The sequence below is a fragment of the Scyliorhinus canicula genome, chromosome 12 (assembly GCF_902713615.1).
Source record: "Scyliorhinus canicula chromosome 12, sScyCan1.1, whole genome shotgun sequence".
Lineage (NCBI taxonomy): Eukaryota > Metazoa > Chordata > Chondrichthyes > Carcharhiniformes > Scyliorhinidae > Scyliorhinus > Scyliorhinus canicula.
Genome location: NC_052157.1, coordinates 99,068,992 through 99,089,117, shown reverse-complemented (window position 1 = coordinate 99,089,117; position 20,126 = coordinate 99,068,992).

Genomic DNA, 20,126 nt, shown 5'->3' with positions numbered 1-20,126 from the left:
CACACAGTCATTCTCCCGTTCGAGATTGTTGATGCCTCAAAAGCCTCCCTGCTTGGTGCACAGGCATGCAAGCTGCTCCACTTAGTGCAGAGAGTACACCCTCTCTCTTCAAGCGATGTGGCTGCATCCTCTGACACAGACTTCAGGGCGCAAATCGACTCCATCATCCAGCAATACCATGATGTTTTCGAAGGCATGGGCACGCTCCCCTACACGTACAAAATCTTACTCAAGCCCAACGCCACGCCTGTCGTTCACCAACCTCACAGAGTCCCAGCGCCCCTCAGGGACCACCTCAAGCATCAGGACCTCCAGGACCAAGGAGTCATCTCTAGGGTCACGGAACCCACAGACTGGGTAAGCTCCATGGTCTGCGTCAAGAAGCCGTCCGGCAAGCTGCGGATCTGTATTGATCCTAAAGATCTGAATCAGAATATCATGCGGGAGCACTACCCGATTCCGAAACGTGAGGAGCTCACGTCCAAGATGGCCCACGCCAAAATATTCTCAAAACTGGATGCCTTGAAGGGTTTCTGGCAGATCCAACTAGATGAGTCAAGCAGGAAGCTGTGTACGTTCAACACGCCCATTGGCAGGTTCTGCTACAACTGGATGCCATCCGGCATCATCTCTGCGTCCGAGGTTTTCCACCGGATCATGGAGCAGATGATGGAGGGGATCGACGGCGTCCGGGTATATGTCGACGACATTATTATCTGGTCAACCACCCCACAGGAACACATTGCCCGCCTTCAGTGCGTTTTCAGGCGCATCCACGAACACGGCCTCCGCCTCAATAGGGCTAAATGTTCCTTCGGCCAATCGAGTATCAAGTTTCTGGGGGATCACATCTCCCACCAGGGGGTGCGTCCGGACAAGGACAAGATTGCAGCAATCACGTCCATGAAGACGCCCAAGGACAAGAAAGTGGTCCTCCGGTTCCTGGGTATGGTGAATTTCCTCGGGAAGTTCATCCCTAATCTCGCCTCACACACCACGGCCCTCAGAGACCTGATTCGCAAAACCACAGATTTCTGATGGCTTCCTGCTCACGAGCGTGAATGGCAGGAGCTGAAGGCCAAGCTTTCCACGGCCCCAGTGTTGGCCTTTTTCAACCCTACCAAAGAGACCAAAATTTCTACTGATGCCAGTCAGTCGGGGATTGGTGCCGTGCTCCTGCAACGAGACGAGGCCTCGTCATGGGCCCCCGTTGCGTATGCTTCGTGGGCAATGACTCCCACAGAGCAGCGCTATGCACAAATTGAAAGAGTGTCTCGGCCTTCTCACTGTGAAGTTCCACGACTAGGTCTATGGGCTTCCGCAGTTCACGGTTGAAACCGGCCACCTCCACCTTGTAAATATTATCAAAAAGGACTTGAATGACATGACGCCTCGCCTCCAGCGTATCATACTCAAGCTGCGCAGGTACGACTTTCAACTGATCTATACCCCTGGCAAGGACCTTGCCGTTGCCGATGCCCTCTCAAGGTCGATCACAACTCCGTGTGATCATGATGGCTTCATTTGCCAAATAGATGCCCAATTTCAGTTTGCAGCCTCCCATTTGCCAGCTACGGATGCACGACTGATGCAAATTCGCCGCAAGACAGCGGCTGATCCACTTCTGCAGCGGGTGATGTGTCTGGTGTCAGACGGGTGGCTGAAGGGCCAATGTCTGCAATTTTACAATGTCCACGATGACCTGGCAGTTGTCGACGGGGTGGTCCTGAAATTGGATCGCATCGTCGTCCCACAAAGCATGCGCCAGCTAGTGTTGGAGCAACTCCATGAGGCCATTTAGGAATCGAGAAATGCCGCCGCAGGGCCAGTGAGGCCGTCTACTGGCCGGGCATCAATGATGACATCGCCAATGTGGTGATGTCTCTACCTGCCAGCATTTTCAGCCAGCCCAACCACGGGAGACCCTGATGCCCCATGAGCTCATCACATCGCCTTGGACCAAAGTGGGCATCGACATGTTCCATGCATTAGGCAGGGACTACGTCATCATCATCGATTACTTCTCCAGTTACCCGGAGGTCATCAGGCTGCACGATCTCACATCCTCGGCTGTGATCAGGGCGTGTAAGGAGACATTTGCCCGACATGGCATTCCGCTGATGGTCATGTCAGACAATGGCCCCTGTTTCGCGAGCCAGGAATGGGCCGGCTTCGCCCGACACTACAACTTCGAGCACGTTACGTCCAGTCCCCTATACCCCCAATCCAATGGGAAGGCAGAAAAGGGGGTCCACATCGTTAAGCGGCTCCTCAGCAAGGCCGCCGACACCGGCTCAGATTTCCATCTGGCTCTGTTGGCCTATTGCTCCACCCCGCTCTCCACCGGCCTGTCGCCTGCTCAGCTGCTAATGAACCGCACCCTCAGAACGACGGTGCCGTCAATTCTCGCTCCCAACCTCGATTATGTCCCCGTGCTCCACCGCATGCACATGTCTCAACTGCAGCAGAAAACTTCCTACGACTCACGGGCTGCTGACCTTCCCGACATCCATCCACGCGACAAGGTTCGCATCCACCTCCCGGTCGGTGGCTGGTCTGCGCCTTCGGTCGTTCTAAGGCAGGTGGCCCCCCACCGCTCCTTCCTGGTCCACTTACTGGATGGATCCATTCGGCGCTGCAACAGGCGTCCTCTTCGCCTGGTTCCAGGATCATCACGGGATCCTCCGACCAGCTCTTCTACTGATCCCGCCATGGACTGTGTGGCGCTTCCGGTCGCTCTGCCTGCCCCTGACAGTGCTGCAGCCCTCCCAGCTCCTGACGCACCAACCATTGCCCCACTCTTGAGGCGGTCAACCAGAGTTCGTCGCCCATCTCAGAGACTGATCTTAAGAACTCTGTACACATGTGGACTCTCTGAAATGGTTTTTTTCCCTATATCTTTTATTGTTGCATTCGTTATCCAGTGATTTGTAAATAGATTCGTTGGTTGTTCCAGTTCATGGTAGTCATCTGCACCAGGCACCTTCCTCTGTAAATAGTCTTGTTCCCTGTATATAGCTTTGTACATGTCTTCGCACCTCACACGTAGCTCCACACACCCACACTATTTATTATCACATGCCTACATCAACATTTTTTTATAAAAGGGGGGATGTCATAATATACATCAGTGTATCATGGTGCAGACACACACAGGGACCAATAACATGTACAAACACCGCAGCCAATCACCAGTTAGAATACACACACTATAAAGGCAGAGGGCACCACGGTTCCCACTCATTCTGGGTGCTGCCTCTGAGTGTAACAAGAACTCATCCAGCCCAGCATTGACTTACAACACGTGCTGAGAGAATCAACTGGTTCGGACAAGGCTTAGGTCTCTAGTTTAAGTTAGCATCATTTAGACCCACAGTCATCGTGTTAGTTAGTTAGAAGTAGTTAATAAAATTGAGTTGAACCTTCATCTGTGTTGGAAGTCTCTGTTCATCTCTCAAGTCTACACTAGCCAACACTTCAGCTCTGGAGGCATACGGAACTGAGGCCCAGGAGGACGAGTCATCCCATTGGAGGAGCATCGCCCCAATACCATCCTGGCTGGCATCAGTGGATATTTTGGTCTCCTTGGTAGGATCGAAAAATGCCAGAACCGGGGCTGTGGTGAGTTTTGCCCTCAGCTCATGCCATTCTTTCTCATAAGCGGGCAGCCACTGGAATTCCGTTGACTTTCTGACGAGATGGCGGAGGGCTGTGGTGTGGGAAGCCATGTTGGGAATGAACTTCCCGAGGAAGTTGACCATCCCTAGAAAGCGGAGGACCGCCTTCTTGTCCTCTGGGGTCTTCATGGCGTTGATCGCCGAAGTCTTGTCAGCATCGGGCCGCACGCCTTGCGTCATGTGGTCACCAAGGAATTTGATTTCTGATTGACCGAACGAGCACTTGGCCCTGTTGAGTCGGAAGCCATGCTCGTAGATTCTGTGGAATACCTGCTTGAGACGATCGATATATTCTTGAGGAGTTGTAGACCAGATTATGACATCGTCAACATACACGCGCACCCCCTCGATACCCTCCATCATCTGTTCCATGATGCGGTGAAATACCTCTGAGGCAGAGATGATGCCAAAAGGCATCTGGTTGTAGCAGTAGCGACCGAACGGGGTATTGAATGTGCACAGCTAACCTTGTAAAGAATTTGTAATGAGGCAACTCTTCTCGTTTTGGTATTGGGTTGTGTTCCCTGATGATGTTGCGATTTAGATATTTGGGATCGATGCAGATTCGAAGCTCCCCTGACGACTTCTTGACGCAGACCATGGAGCTGACCCAGTCGGTGGGTTCGATGACCTTTGACATGATGCCCTGGTCCTGGAGGTCCTGCAACTGCTGCTTGAGGCGATCCGTGAGGGGCGCCGGCACCCGACGTGGTGCGTGAACCACAGGGGTGGCGTTTGGATTGAGCAAGATTTTGTATCGGTATGGGAGTGTGCCCATTTCGACGAACACGCTGTGGTACTGCGTGATGATGTCATCAATTTCAGCCTGGAATTTTCATCAGGTGAGGACGTCGCCTGTGAGGATGACATGGTGTGGACTCACTGAACCAGGTTCAGGAGCATGCAGGCCCGAGCACCGAGCAGGGATGCTCTGTCAGGTCCTACAATCTCAAATCGCAACGTTGCTTTAAATGATTTATTGGAAACTCCGAGTTGGCATGAGCCACTGGCAGCTATGGCATTGCCATTGTAGTCAAGGAGCTGGCAGGCCGGTGGAAGAATGCTTGGTTTGACGTGGATGGTATCGAGATCGGATTTCGAGATGAGGTTCGTCGATGCGCCGGTTTCCAGTTTGAACCGGATGCGAGGCTTGTTGACTGTGAGGACAGCACATCACTCGTCATCGGAATCCACGCTGAGGATCGGGAGGTGCTTCACTATCTTGGAGAAAGGCAGCACATGCTTCGTAATGATGCCCACCCGGTATGGGGATTTGAGGCACTCGGCATCAGGATCTGTTGAACTGTCGGGGTCGGAGTCTGGCATGGCCTGCTGTATGGAACGGACGGTTCTGCGTCATGGCTGGGATCGCTGTGTGCTGGGCAGTAGAGCAGATCTGCAAAGGGCTGCGTAGTGGCCAAGCTTGCCACACTGTAGACACCGTTGTGATTTTGTCGGACATTGCCGCTTTTAATGGGCGGAGCCACAGTTCAGACATGTCATGACGCCAACATCAGTGCATTCCGTGCGCCATCGCGCATGCGCAGTGCGGTCGAACAACATGTGCATGTGCGCAGTCTGGTCTTCTGCCTCACCATACCCTCGGTCGAGGCGCGCATGCGCTGGAGCCCGGGAAAAACGCACAAAATGGCCACTCTCGTCGATATTTAGGCCCTGCATTTGTGCGATGGCCTGCACCCGTTCCGCCTCGTGGGAGGTTTGCTTTGCCGTTTCTGCCGCCCTGATGTGGGGGTACCGATTGTTAGCATGTTCATGGAGAATGGATGGCGATGGTGAGGGTGAGCTGCTTGACTTTCAGGAGCTGCTGGCGAAGGGAAAGGTTCATCCTTACCCTGAAGCTCTGCTGGAAAACGTACTGTTCAAAGCTCTCATTCACCTCAATGTCACAGTGGCTGTCGAACTGCAGCAGGACGGTTTTAAATTTCGTCTTGTCTTCACCTTCAGCGAATGTAAGGGAGTTGTAGATGTGGATGGCGTGGTCCCCGGCTGTAGCGAGGAATAGTGCGATCTTCCTGGCGTCCGATGTGGCCTCGAGGTCGGTGGCTTCGAGACAGAGTTGGAACTTCTGTTTGAAAATCTTCCAATTTGCACCAAGGTTGCCGGCGATGCGGAACTGCGGAGGAGGGCGGACGTTTTCCATGTCACCGGATGGCTGTCTGCTGGTCAACACTGATTCACTCAAGGTAGGTCCGTTAAATTTTCAGCATCACTCACTGGTACCGTGATGTGTTGGGCTGGCTGGGTCAATGTGGACTGCACTTGATGCAGTGAAGTGAGAGACAGACTTCCAACACTTGATGAGATGCAACACAAAGAACAACAAAGAAAATTACAGCGCAGGAACAGACCCTTCAGCCCTCCCAGCCTGCTCCGATCCAGGTCCTTTATCTAAACCTGTCTCCTATTTTCCAAGGTCTACTTCCCTCTGTTGCCGCCCGTTCATATACCTGTCTAGATGCTTCTTAAATGATGCTATCGTGCCCACCTCTACCACCTCCGCTGGTAAAGCATTCCAGGCACCCACCACCCTCTGCGTAAAAAACTTTCCACGCACATCTCCCTTAAACTTTCCCCCTCTCACTTTGAAATCGTGACCCCTTGTAACTGACAGCCCCACTCTTGGAAAAAGCTTGTTGCTATCCACCCTGTCCATACCTCTCATAATTTTGTAGACCTCAATCAGGTCCCCCCTCAACCTCCGTCTTTCCAACGAAAACAATCCTAATCGACTCAACCTTTCTTCATAGCTAGCACTCTCCATACCAGGCAACATCCTGGTGAACCTCCTCTGCACCCTCTCCAAAGCATCCACATCCTTCTGGTAATGTGGCGACCAGAACTGCACGCAGTATTCCAAATGTGGCCGAACCAAAGTCCTATACAACTGTAACATGACCTGCCAACTCTTGTACTCAATACCCCGTCCGATAAAGGCAAGCATGCTGTATGCCTTCTTGACCACTCTATCGACCTGCGTTGCCACCTTCAGGGTACAATGGACCTGAACTCCCAGATCTCTCTGCACATCAATTTTCCCCAAGACCCTTCCATTGACCATATAGTCAGCTCTTGAATTTAATCTTCCAAAATGCATCACCTCGCATTTGCCTGGATTGAACTCCATCTGCCATTTCTCTGCCCAACTCTCCAATCTATCTATATTTTATTGTATTCTCTGACAGTCCTCCTCGCTATCTGCAACTCCACCAATCTTAGTATCATCTGCAAACTTGCTAATCAGACCACCTATACCTTCCTCCAGGTCATTTATGTAGATCACAAACAACAGTGGTCCGAGCACGGATCCCTGTGGAACACCACTAGTCACCCTTCTCCATTTTGAGACACTCCCTTCCACCACTACTCTCTGTCTCCTGTTGCCCAGCCAGTTCTTTATCCATCTAGCTAGTACACCCTGAACCCCATACGACTTCACTTTTTCCATAAACCTGCCATGGGAAACCTTATCAAACGCCTTACTAAAGTCCATGTATATGACATCTACAGCCCTTCCCTCATCAATTAACTTTGTCACTTCCTCAAAGAATTCTATTAAGTTTGTAAGACATGACCTTCCCTGCACAAAACCATGCTGCCTATCACTGATAAGTCTATTTTCTTCCAGATTCGAATAGATCCTATCCCTCAGTATCTTCTCCAACAGTTTGCCTACCACTGACGTCAAGCTCACAGGTCTATAATTCCGTGGATTATCCCTGCTACCCTCCCTAAACAAAGGGACAACATTAGCAATTCTCCAGTCCTCCGGGACCTCACCCGTGCTCAAGGATGCTGCAAAGATATCTGTTAAGGCCCCAGCTATTTCGACCCTCGCTTCCCTCAGTAACCTGGGATAGATCCCATCGGGTCCTGGGGACTTGTCCACCATAATGTCTTTTAGAATACCCAAAACTTCCCCCTTCCGTATGACAACTTGACCTAGAGTATTTAAACATCCATCCCTAGCCTCAACATCCGTCTTGTCCCTCTCCTTTGTGAATACCGATGCAAAGTACTCATTAAGAATCTCACCCATTTTCTCGGAGTCCACGCATAAATTTCCTCTTTTGTCTTTAAGTGGGCCAATCCTGTCTCTAGTTACCCTCTTGCTCCTTACATACGAATAAAATGCTTTGGGATTTTCCTTAACCCTGTTAGCCAAAGATATTTCATGACCCCTTTTAGCCCTCTTTATTGTGCGTTTGAGATTTGTCCTACTTTCCCGATATTCCTCCAAAGCTTCATCAGTTTTGAGTTGCCTCGATCCTATGTATGCTTCCTTTTTCATCTTAGCTAGTCGCACAATTCCACCCGTCATCCATGGTTCCCTAATCTTGCCATTTCTATCTTTCATTTTCACAGGAACATGTCTGTCCTGCACTCTAATCAACCTTTCCTTAAAAGACTTCCACATTTCAAATGTGGATTTACCCTTAAACAGCTGCTCCCAATCCACATTCCTTAGCTCCTGCCGAATTTTGTTATACTCTGCCTTTCCCCAATTTAGCACTCTTCCTTTCGGACCCCTCCTGTCACGATTTTATTTAACATCTAAACTATTATACATGTTCAACTGTGGGTTGACACTATGCTGACTTGAATGGAGACCTGACACTAGCCTGACCAGACTTACTGACTACCACATGGTGTTTGCACTGGCTAGCTCATGAGCTCTGACTGTCTCAGAGGCTTGGTCCCGAGAGAGCGGGAAAACTGGTGCCCTCTGGCTTTATAGTGGTAGTGTCCTGTCTGGTGATTGGCTGCTGTGTTCTGTGTGTTCACTGGTCATCCTGTGTGTCAATCAATGCCTGTCTGCACTCCATCATATACCTGGATGTATATTATGACAGTTTTGTCCCTTGTATGTTCTGTGTATCCCCTCTTTTCCCCTTTCCCCTTTGTTTCCCCCCCTCCCCATGTTCCCCCTTGCACCCCCCTCCTTGGCCAGATGCTCCCTCTCCCCCAAGAGCTGTGCCGCAGTCCCCCTTCCTACCTGTCTTCCCGTGATAGCCTCCTGCTAGTACGCTGGCTCCCCTCCCCGGGCTGGTTTAGCCCTGTATCCGTTTTGTCCGCCTGCCTCCATTCCCTTCATCTCCCCTCCCACCTGCACCTCCCTGTCACCGCTCGCTTTTCTTTGTCTTCCAACTCTAAACTGAAAATGAGGCAGTTCAGTCCCAGGCAAACACAAAGTCCACACACTAGTCTCTGGTTTCCGCTTTCTTTCCCGCTGCGATCCTTTTTCAGCGGAACCTACCCCAGCCGAGTTTGGTCCCTCTCCAGATCATTCGCTCTCACAAACACGTGAGGGTGCCAAAGCAATGTCCTTTCCCCCGGTATATGACCCAGAGTCTGGCCGGGAACAGCAGGCCGAACATCACCCCACTTTTATCAGGCGTCGATTGTGCTCTATTAAATTCGGCCTTTTCTTTTTGCAAGGTCCGCACCAATGTCTGTTAGACCCGGATTCTGTGCCCTTCCCATATGCACAACCTCGTACATAGAACATAGAACATAGAACGATACAGCGCAGTACAGGCCCTTCGGCCCACGATGTTGCACCGACATGGGAAGTCAAAAACTAAAGGCCATCTAACCTACACTATGCCCTTATCATCCATATGCTTATCCAATAAACTTTTAAATGCCCTCAATGTTGGCGAGTTCACTACTGTTGCAGGTAGGGCATTCCACGGCCTCACCACTCTTTGCGTAAAAAACCTACTGTGTTGTTCCTCGTGTCTTAATAAAGCTCGTAGTCTCAAATGTGGAGAAGATGCTTTATTGTGAATTTGTTCTTTCTTCAGAGCTTAACATACGGCTACCTCAAGTGCTGCCTGCCTGCCTGCTTGTGTGTCTGTCCTGCTATCAGTTCTGCCTTCCGTGAAGTGTGTCCTCACTTCCTGTCCCGGTGTATTTATATGGCTCTCCCGTGCTCCCTCTAGTGTTTGCTCAGTTGTATTGCATCTAGTTAACTTGTGATCACCACACCCCCCTTTTTCTCTTTACATATTTTCTGTACATCGTTAAAGAAAATTGTACATCCTGTCCCGGTGTATTTATAGCTCTCCCTCTAGTGTTTGCTCAGTTGTATTGTATCTAGTCAATCTACGATCACCACACCTACCTCTGACCTCTGTCCTATATCTATTACCCCTCAATTTAAGGCTATGTCCCCTCGTGCTAGCCACCTCCATCCGCGGGAGAAGGCTCTCACTGTCCACCCTATCTAACCCTCTGATCATTTTGTATGCCTCTATTAAGTCACCTCTTAACCTTCTTCTCTCTAATGAAAACAACCTCAAGTCCATCAGCCTTTCCTCATTTAAGATTTAAGGGGCAGCACGGTAGCATGGTGGTTAGCATAAATGCTTCACAGCTCCAGGGTCCCAGGTTCGATTCCCGGCTGGGTCACTGTCTGTGCGGAGTCTGCACGTCCTCCCCGTGTGTGCGTGGGTTTCCTCCGGGTGCTCCGGTTTCCTCCCACAGTCCAAAGATGTGCGGGTTAGGTGGATTGGCCATGCTAAATTGCCCGTAGTGTCCTAAAAAAAAGTAAGGTTAAGGGGGGGTTGGTGGGTTACGGGTATAGGGTGGATACGTGGGTTTGAGTAGGGTGATCATTGTTCGGCACAACATTGAGGGCCGAAGGGCCTGTTCTGTGCTGTACTGTTCTATGTTCTATGTTCTATTTTCCCTCCATACCAGGCAACATCCTGGTAAATCTCCTCTGTACCCGTTCCAAAGCTTCCACGCCCTTCCTATAATGAGGCGACCAGAACTGTACGCAATCCTCCAAATGCGGCCGTACCAGAGTTTTGTACAGCTACAACATGACCTCATGGCTCCGGAACTCAATCCCTCTACCAATAAAGGCCAACACACCATAGGCCTTCTTCACAACCCTATCAACCTGGGTGGCAACTTTCAGGGATCTATGTACATGGACACCGAGATCCCTCTGCTCATCCACACTACCAAGAATTTTACCATTAGCCAAATATTCCGCATTCCTGTTATTCTTTCCAAAGTGAATCACCTCACACTTCTCCACATTAAACTCCATTTGCCACCTCTCAGCCCAGCTCTGCAGCTTATCTATGTCCCTCTGTAACCTGCAACATCCTTCCGCACTGTCTACAACTCCACCGACTTTAGTGTCGTCTGCAAATTTACTCACCCATCCTTCTGCGCCCTCCTCTAGGTCATTTATAAAAATGACAAACAGCAACGGCCCCAGAACAGATCCTTGTGGTACGCCACTCGTAACTGAACTCCATTCTGAACATTTCCCATCAACCACCACCCTCTGTCTTCTTTCAACTAGCCAATTTCTGATCCACATCTCTAAATCACCCTCAATCCCCAGCCTCTGTATTTTTTGCAAGGCCCACCTCAGGATCTTTTCCCGGCCCTGGTACCGGTACGGCTTCGCGATAATTTCTCTCTAGGCTGCTCCCCTGCTTTGGGTTTCAGCCAGAGTGACCTGTGTGTCCTGTCGAGACCTGGGGGAGTGGGGAAGCTGTCCCTCCCGAGTAGGTTATCCAGCATTTGGGCAATATAGTCCATTGGGCCCCTGCCCTCGATGCACTCCGACAAACCCACTATCTGACTATTTTGTCAGCAAGTCCTGTTCTCTTGGTACTTAACCTTCACATTCAAGTTCTCCTGGGCCGCCCCCAACATCTTCACCTCAGCCTCCAGAGCCTCGATCCTGTTGCTCTGGTCTGAAAGCCTTTTCCAGGTCCAGGATCGTTTTTTTCTGAGCTTCCAGCTTCTTCCCCAGGCCGTCTATCGTGCACTGGAGGGAGGCCATTGCCTCCGTCACCATCTCCTTCACCACCACCTGGAGGGAGGCCATCGCCTCCGTCACCACCTCCTTCACCACCACCTGGAGGGAGGCCATTGCCTCCGTCACCACCTCCTTCACCACCACCTGGAGGGAGGCCATCGCCTCCGTCACCACCTCCTTCACCACCACCTGGAGGGAGGCCATCGCCTCCGTCACTACCTCCTTCACCACCACCTGGAGGGAGGCCATCGCCTCCGTCACCACCTCCTTCACCACCACCTGGAGGGAGGCCATCGCCTCCATCACCACCTCCTTCACCACCACCACCTGGAGGGAGGCCATCGCCTCCGTCACCACCTCCTTCACCACCACCTGGAGGGAGGCCATCGCCTCCGTCACCATCTCCTTCACCACCACCTGGAGGGAGGCCATCGCCTCCGTCACCACCTCCTTCACCACCACCTGGAGGGAGGGCATCGCCTCCGTCACCATCTCCTTCACCACCACCACCTGGAGGGAGGCCATCGCCTCCATCACCACCTCCTTCACCACCACCTGGAGGGAGGCCATCGCCTCCGTCACCATCTCCTTCACCACCACCTGGAGGGAGGCCATCGCCTCCGTCACCATCTCCTTCACCACCACCTGGAGGGAGGCTATCGCCTCCATCACCACCTCCTTCACCACCACCTGGAGGGAGGCCATCGTCTCCGTCACCACCTCCTTCACCACCACCTGGAGGGAGGCCATCACCTCCTTCACCACCACCTGGAGGGAGGCCATCGCCTCCGTCACCATCTCCTTCACCACCACCACCTGGAGGGAGGCCATCGCCTCCGTCACCATCTCCTTCACCACCACCTGGAGGGAGGCCATCGCCTCCATCACCACCTCCTTCACCACCACCTGGAGGGAGGCCATCGCCTCCGTCACCACCTCCTTCACCACCACCTGGAGGGAGGCCATCGCCTCCATCACCACCTCCTTCACCACCACCTGGAGGGAGGCCATCGCCTCCATCACCACCTCCTTCACCACCACCTGGAGGGAGGCCATCGCCTCCGTCACCACCTCCTTCACCACCACCTGGAGGGAGGCCATCGCCTCCGTCACTACCTCCTTCACCACCACCTGGAGGTAGGCCATCGCCTCCGTCACCACCTCCTTCACCACCACCTGGAGGGAGGCCATCGCCTCCGTCACCATCTCCTTCACCACCACCTGGAGGGAGGCCATCGCCTCCGTCACCACCTCCTTCACCACCACCTGGAGGGAGGCCATTGCCTCCGTCACCACCTCCTTCACCACCACCTGGAGGGAGGGCATCGCCTCCGTCACCATCTCCTTCACCACCACCACCTGGAGGGAGGCCATCGCCTCCATCACCACCTCCTTCACCACCACCTGGAGGGAGGCCATCGCCTCCGTCACCATCTCCTTCACCACCACCTGGAGGGAGGCCATCGCCTCCATCACCATCTCCTTCACCACCACCTGGAGGGAGGCCATCGCCTCCATCATCACCTCCTTCACCACCACCACCTGGAGGGAGGCCATCGCCTCCGTCACCACCTCCTTCACCACCACCTGGAGGGAGGCCATCGCCTCCGTCACCATCTCCTTCACCACCACCTGGAGGGAGGCCATCGCCTCCGTCACCACCTCCTTCACCACCACCTGGAGGGAGGGCATCGCCTCCGTCACCATCTCCTTCACCACCACCACCTGGAGGGAGGCCATCGCCTCCATCACCACCTCCTTCACCACCACCTGGAGGGAGGCCATCGCCTCCGTCACCATCTCCTTCACCACCACCTGGAGGGAGGCCATCGCCTCCGTCACCATCTCCTTCACCACCACCTGGAGGGAGGCCATCGCCTCCATCACCACCTCCTTCACCACCACCTGGAGGGAGGCCATCGTCTCCGTCACCACCTCCTTCACCACCACCTGGAGGGAGGCCATCACCTCCTTCACCACCACCTGGAGGGAGGCCATCGCCTCCGTCACCATCTCCTTCACCACCACCACCTGGAGGGAGGCCATCGCCTCCGTCACCATCTCCTTCACCACCACCTGGAGGGAGGCCATCGCCTCCATCACCACCTCCTTCACCACCACCTGGAGGGAGGCCATCGCCTCCGTCACCACCTCCTTCACCACCACCTGGAGGGAGGCCATCGCCTCCATCACCACCTCCTTCACCACCACCTGGAGGGAGGCCATCGCCTCCATCACCACCTCCTTCACCACCACCTGGAGGGAGGCCATCGTCTCCGTCACCACCTCCTTCACCACCACCTGGAGGGAGGCCATCACCTCCTTCACCACCACCTGGAGGGAGGCCATCGCCTCCGTCACCATCTCCTTCACCACCACCACCTGGAGGGAGGCCATCGCCTCCGTCACCATCTCCTTCACCACCACCTGGAGGGAGGCCATCGCCTCCGTCACCACCTCCTTCACCACCACCTGGAGGGAGGCCATCGCCTCCATCACCACCTCCTTCACCACCACCTGGAGGGAAGCCATCGCCTCCATCACCACCTCCTTCACCACCACCTGGAGGGAGGCCATCGTCTCCGTCACCACCTCCTTCACCACCACCTGGAGGGAGGCCATCACCTCCTTCACCACCACCTGGAGGGAGGCCATCGCCTCCGTCACCATCTCCTTCACCACCACCACCTGGAGGGAGGCCATCGCCTCCGTCACCATCTCCTTCACCACCACCTGGAGGGAGGCCATTGCCTCCATCACCACCTCCTTCACCACCACCTGGAGGGAGGCCATCGCCTCCGTCACCACCTCCTTCACCACCACCTGGAGGGAGGCCATCGCCTCCATCACCACCTCCTTCACCACCACCTGGAGGGAGGCCATCGCCTCCATCACCACCTCCTTCACCACCACCTGGAGGGAGGCCATCGCCTCCGTCACCACCTCCTTCACCACCACCTGGAGGGAGGCCATCGCCTCCGTCACTACCTCCTTCACCACCACCTGGAGGTAGGCCATCGCCTCCGTCACCACCTCCTTCACCACCACCTGGAGGGAGGCCATCGCCTCCGTCACCATCTCCTTCACCACCACCTGGAGGGAGGCCATCGCCTCCGTCACCACCTCCTTCACCACCACCTGGAGGGAGGCCATTGCCTCCGTCACCACCTCCTTCACCACCACCTGGAGGGAGGGCATCGCCTCCGTCACCATCTCCTTCACCACCACCACCTGGAGGGAGGCCATCGCCTCCATCACCACCTCCTTCACCACCACCTGGAGGGAGGCCATCACCTCCGTCACCATCTCCTTCACCACCACCTGGAGGGAGGCCATCGCCTCCATCACCATCTCCTTCACCACCACCTGGAGGGAGGCCATCGCCTCCATCATCACCTCCTTCACCACCACCACCTGGAGGGAGGCCATCGCCTCCGTCACCACCTCCTTCACCACCACCTGGAGGGAGGCCATCGCCTCCGTCACCATCTCCTTCACCACCACCTGGAGGGAGGCCATCACCTCCGTCACCACCTCCTTCACCACCACCTGGAGGGAGGGCATCGCCTCCGTCACCATCTCCTTCACCACCACCACCTGGAGGGAGGCCATCGCCTCCATCACCACCTCCTTCACCACCACCTGGAGGGAGGCCATCGCCTCCGTCACCATCTCCTTCACCACCACCTGGAGGGAGGCCATCGCCTCCGTCACCATCTCCTTCACCACCACCTGGAGGGAGGCCATCGCCTCCATCACCACCTCCTTCACCACCACCTGGAGGGAGGCCATCGTCTCCGTCACCACCTCCTTCACCACCACCTGGAGGGAGGCCATCACCTCCTTCACCACCACCTGGAGGGAGGCCATCGCCTCCGTCACCATCTCCTTCACCACCACCTGGAGGGAGGCCATCGCCTCCGTCACCACCTCCTTCACCACCACCTGGAGGGAGGCCATCGCCTCCGTCACCACCTCCTTCACCACCACCTGGAGGGAGGGCATCGCCTCCGTCACCATCTCCTTCACCACCACCACCTGGAGGGAGGCCATCGCCTCCATCACCACCTCCTTCACCACCACCTGGAGGGAGGCCATCGCCTCCGTCACCATCTCCTTCACCACCACCTGGAGGGAGGCCATCGCCTCCATCACCATCTCCTTCACCACCACCTGGAGGGAGGCCATCGCCTCCATCATCACCTCCTTCACCACCACCTGGAGGGAGGCCATCGTCTCCGTCACCACCTCCTTCACCACCACCTGGAGGGAGGCCATCGCCTCCGTCACCACCTCCTTCACCACCACCTGGAGGGAGGCCATCGCCTCCGTCACCACCTCCTTCACCACCACCTGGAGGGAGGCCATCGCCTCCGTCACCACCTCCTTCACCACCACCTGGAGGGAGGGCATCGCCTCCGTCACCATCTCCTTCACCACCACCACCTGGAGGGAGGCCATCGCCTCCATCACCACCTCCTTCACCACCACCTGGAGGGAGGCCATCGCCTCCGTCACCATCTCCTTCACCACCACCTGGAGGGAGGCCATCGCCTCCATCACCATCTCCTTCACCACCACCTGGAGGGAGGCCATCGCCTCCATCATCACCTCCTTCACCACCACCTGGAGGGAGGCCATCGTCTCCGTCACCACCTCCTTCACCACCACCTGGAGGGAGGCCATCGCCTCCGTCACCACCTCCTTCACCACCACCTGGAGGGAGGCCATCGCCTCCGTCACCATCTCCTTCACCACCACCTGGAGGGAGGCCATCGCCTCCGTCACCACCTCCTTCACCACCACCTGGAGGGAGGCCATCGCCTCCGTCACCACCTCCTTCACCACCACCTGGAGGGAGGCCATCGCCTCCGTCACCATCTCCTTCACCACCACCACCTGGAGGGAGGCCATCGCCTCCGTCACCATCTCCTTCACCACCACCTGGAGGGAGGCCATCGCCTCCGTCACCACCTCCTTCACCACCACCTGGAGGGAGGCCATCGCCTCCGTCACCACCTCCTTCACCACCACCTGGAGGGAGGCCATCGCCTCCGTCACCATCTCCTTCACCACCACCTGGAGGGAGGCCATCGCCTCCGTCACCACCTCCTTCACCACCACCTGGAGGGAGGCCATCGCCTCCGTCACCACCTCCTTCACCACCACCTGGAGGGAGGCCATCGCCTCCATCACCACCTCCTTCACCACCACCTGGAGGGAGGCCATCGCCTCCATCACCACCTCCTTCACCACCACCTGGAGGGAGGCCATCGCCTCCATCACCACCTCCTTCACCACCACCTGGAGGGAGGCCATCGCCTCCATCACCACCTCCTTCACCACGACCTGGAGGGAGGCCATCGCCTCCATCACCACCTCCTTCACCACCACCTGGAGGGAGGCCATCGCCTCCGTCACCATCTCCTTCACCACCACCTGGAGGGAGGCCATCGCCTCCGTCACCATCTCCTTCACCACCACCTGGAGGGAGGCCATCGCCTCCGTCACCATCTCCTTCACCACCACCTGGAGGGAGGCCATCGCCTCCATCACCACCTCCTTCACCACCACCTGGAATTCCGTTTTTATCACCTCCTTCATGATGGCCCGTTCCTTTTTCCAAAAGCTCTTCCACCCGCCTCCTGGTGGGGAGGGGTGGTCCGTCACTCGTGTTGATGCCGCCGCTCGGGTCGCCGGTCTTCCCCGCTATTGGGTAGTTGGGCTTCCACCTCGTCTCGTGGGTCCGCCGGAGTATCCGCCCGTTGCTCCTGCCCCTTTCAGCCGCTCCTGCCTTCTCATTGGCTCTTGAAGCTATCGTTCACCTGCATCCTCTTCACCACTGTTGTTTTTGTCCTGGATAAGTTTGGTAAAGTTTTTGGTGGCTTTTTGAGCCAGAAATCTCCAAAAATTAACTCTTTAGGTTCTAGTTATAATAATAATATAATAATCGCTTATTGTCACTAGTAGGCTTCAATGAAGTTATTGTGAAAAGCCCCCAGTCGCCACATTCCGGTGTCTGTTCAGGGAGGCCGGTTGGGGAATTGAACCCGAGCCGCTGCCTTGTTCTGCATTACAGGTCAGCTGTTTAGCCCACTGTGCTAAACCAGCCCCTAGTTGAGAGGCGAGCAACCTGATGTGCGCCCGCTCAGCACATCGCCGTCACCAGAAGTACTCCACTTCCTGCACTGACAAGCTCAGCTTCTTTCAGGAACAGCAAAGGTCCCAATATCGACCCCTGGGGAACATCATGACAAACCTTCCTCCAGCCCCAAAAAATATCCATTGACTGTTACTCACTGCTTCTAATTATTCAGCCAATTTTGTATCCATGTTGCTACTGTCCCTTTTATTCCATAAGCTCTAACTTTTCTCACAAGTCTTTTGGAGAACAAACATGGAAAACCGAGTGGAAAGCTTCTGTTTCAGTTTGATATTTTCTGCCATGTTGGAGTTGAAAATCTGTTGCTTTGACAAACAGAAGCAGAAAATTCTCGAAAGGTGCAGGTAACTGAATATCTGTCATCACATTTACCCCATGGTTTACACCTGCCAATTAGGCAGCAGTTCTTTTATCCATGTGTGAATGATCTCCTGGACAGAGGGCATATCCTCGAAGCTTGGCCACTTTAAAACCTCATTCAGACGTTGTGTCAATGAAGGGGGTGAATGTTGTGGCTGAGACCTGGCACCTGGACCAATCACCTTAGGGTAACACAGTGTGTGCAGCAATGGCAGAAACGGTCTTTGCAAGGAATTATGGGCCAGTAAATGTTGTTGCACTGACCTGACCCTTCAGATTCCAATCAGACATGCAGATCTTTGGGCTCCACGGTGCAGTCTCAGACATAAAGAATGAGAAGATAAAAGCAAATTACTGCGAATGCTGGAATCTAAAACAAAAACAGAAAACAGTGGACAATCTCAGCAGATCTGACACCATGGGCGAAATTCTCCGCCCATCACGACGGGTGGGAGAATAGCGGGAGGGCCTTCCCGACATTTTTGCCGCCCTCCCGCTATTCTCCCCCCCCCCCCCCCCCCCCCCCCCCCCCCCCGCCGAAGTCCCGACCCGAATCGCTGCCGCCGTTTTTTTACGGCCGGCAGCGATTCTCAGCTGTTAGATGGGCCGAAGTCCCAGCCCTTTCCGCCGTTTTTACGAACGGCAAACACACCTGGTCTTGCCGTTCGTAAAAACGGCGTCACAAACTCGCTATTAATAACCATGGCACCGATTGGCACGGCCGTACCACAGCCGTGCCAAGGGTGCCATGGGCCCGCGATCGGTGGGCACCGATCGCGGGCAGCGGGCCCGATGCCCGCGCACTACTTGTCCTTCTGCCGCCCCGCAGTATCCATTCGCGGGGCGGCTGAGGGGCAACCCGGCCCGCGCATGCGCGGGTTTCGCGCAAAAACGTGATGACGTCACCCGCGCATGCGCGGGTTGGAGTCTTCCAAACTGCGCATGCGCGGCAGACGTCATATGACGCGTCAGCCGGCGCTAACTCCGGCAAGCGGGCTTAATGATTTTCGTTAAGCCCGTCTTGCCGGAGCCTACGGCGTCGGGCTGCTAGCCCCGACGGGGGACCAGAATCGGTCCCCGGTCGGGAAGGGGCGCGCTGCCGTAAAACCCGCCCGGGTTTTACGGCAGCTTTACGATTTCTCCCGTTTTGGGAGAACCGCGCCCCATCTGTGGAGAGAGAAGGGAGATAACATTTCGAAACTGGACTCTTTGAGTCATCCAGACTCGAAACATTAGCTCCCTTCTCTCTCCACAGATGGTGTCAGATCTGCTGAGATTGTCCACTGTTTTCTGTTTTTGTTTGATAAATAATGAGAATATGTCTGGGAGATCTGACAGGGCCGAGGCAGCAAGTCTGCCTTATGGGGTAGAAGAGAGAATGAGGAATCAGTTATTCGAAATTACTTATTCTAAATTTCAAACCAATTGAAATACTTTATTATTCACATTAACTAGTGTATTGAACAGGCCACAGAGCGTAATGAAATATTAGTTTAATTGAAGGTTCAGATAATATCAGAAACTAGATAACAAATTTATGGAATATCGTCCATATGCTGAAGAAAAATTTGATTTTTTTCAGGATCTAAATAGCATGAAAAACTGGCTCATTCATAACAAATATCCATTATCGACCGATGAGTGGAGCATTGAGATGTCATCATTGCAGAATAGAAGCATAGGTGGAATAATTGAGACAGAAATATCAGGGAATAGTTCAGGAAATTGCAAAGGATATAAATGCCTGTTGTCATGTTGTCTAATTTGGCACATGGCACTGCACAGATGGTTGTTGATGCATGCTTACATTTAGATGTTGATTTTACCAGTCTGTCTACATTCTATATCACTTACAACATCCAGACACAGTTAGTTTGCAAACACACTCACTATCCCTATTCTGACTATATTAGGCACTGGATATTCGGCTCCTGGCCCAGTTCCCAGAGGGTCAGGTCAAGGACTTGGTAACAAAGATCTTCTCGTTCCTTTCAGGAACAATATAATGGAATCCGTATCAGATATTAAATTACACATCCAGCACATGGCTCATTCCTGCTGTACTATTTTAAGTTCCATGTTTTGTTTCCCCAGTTCAGCAGAAAATAGTTGTTTTTCT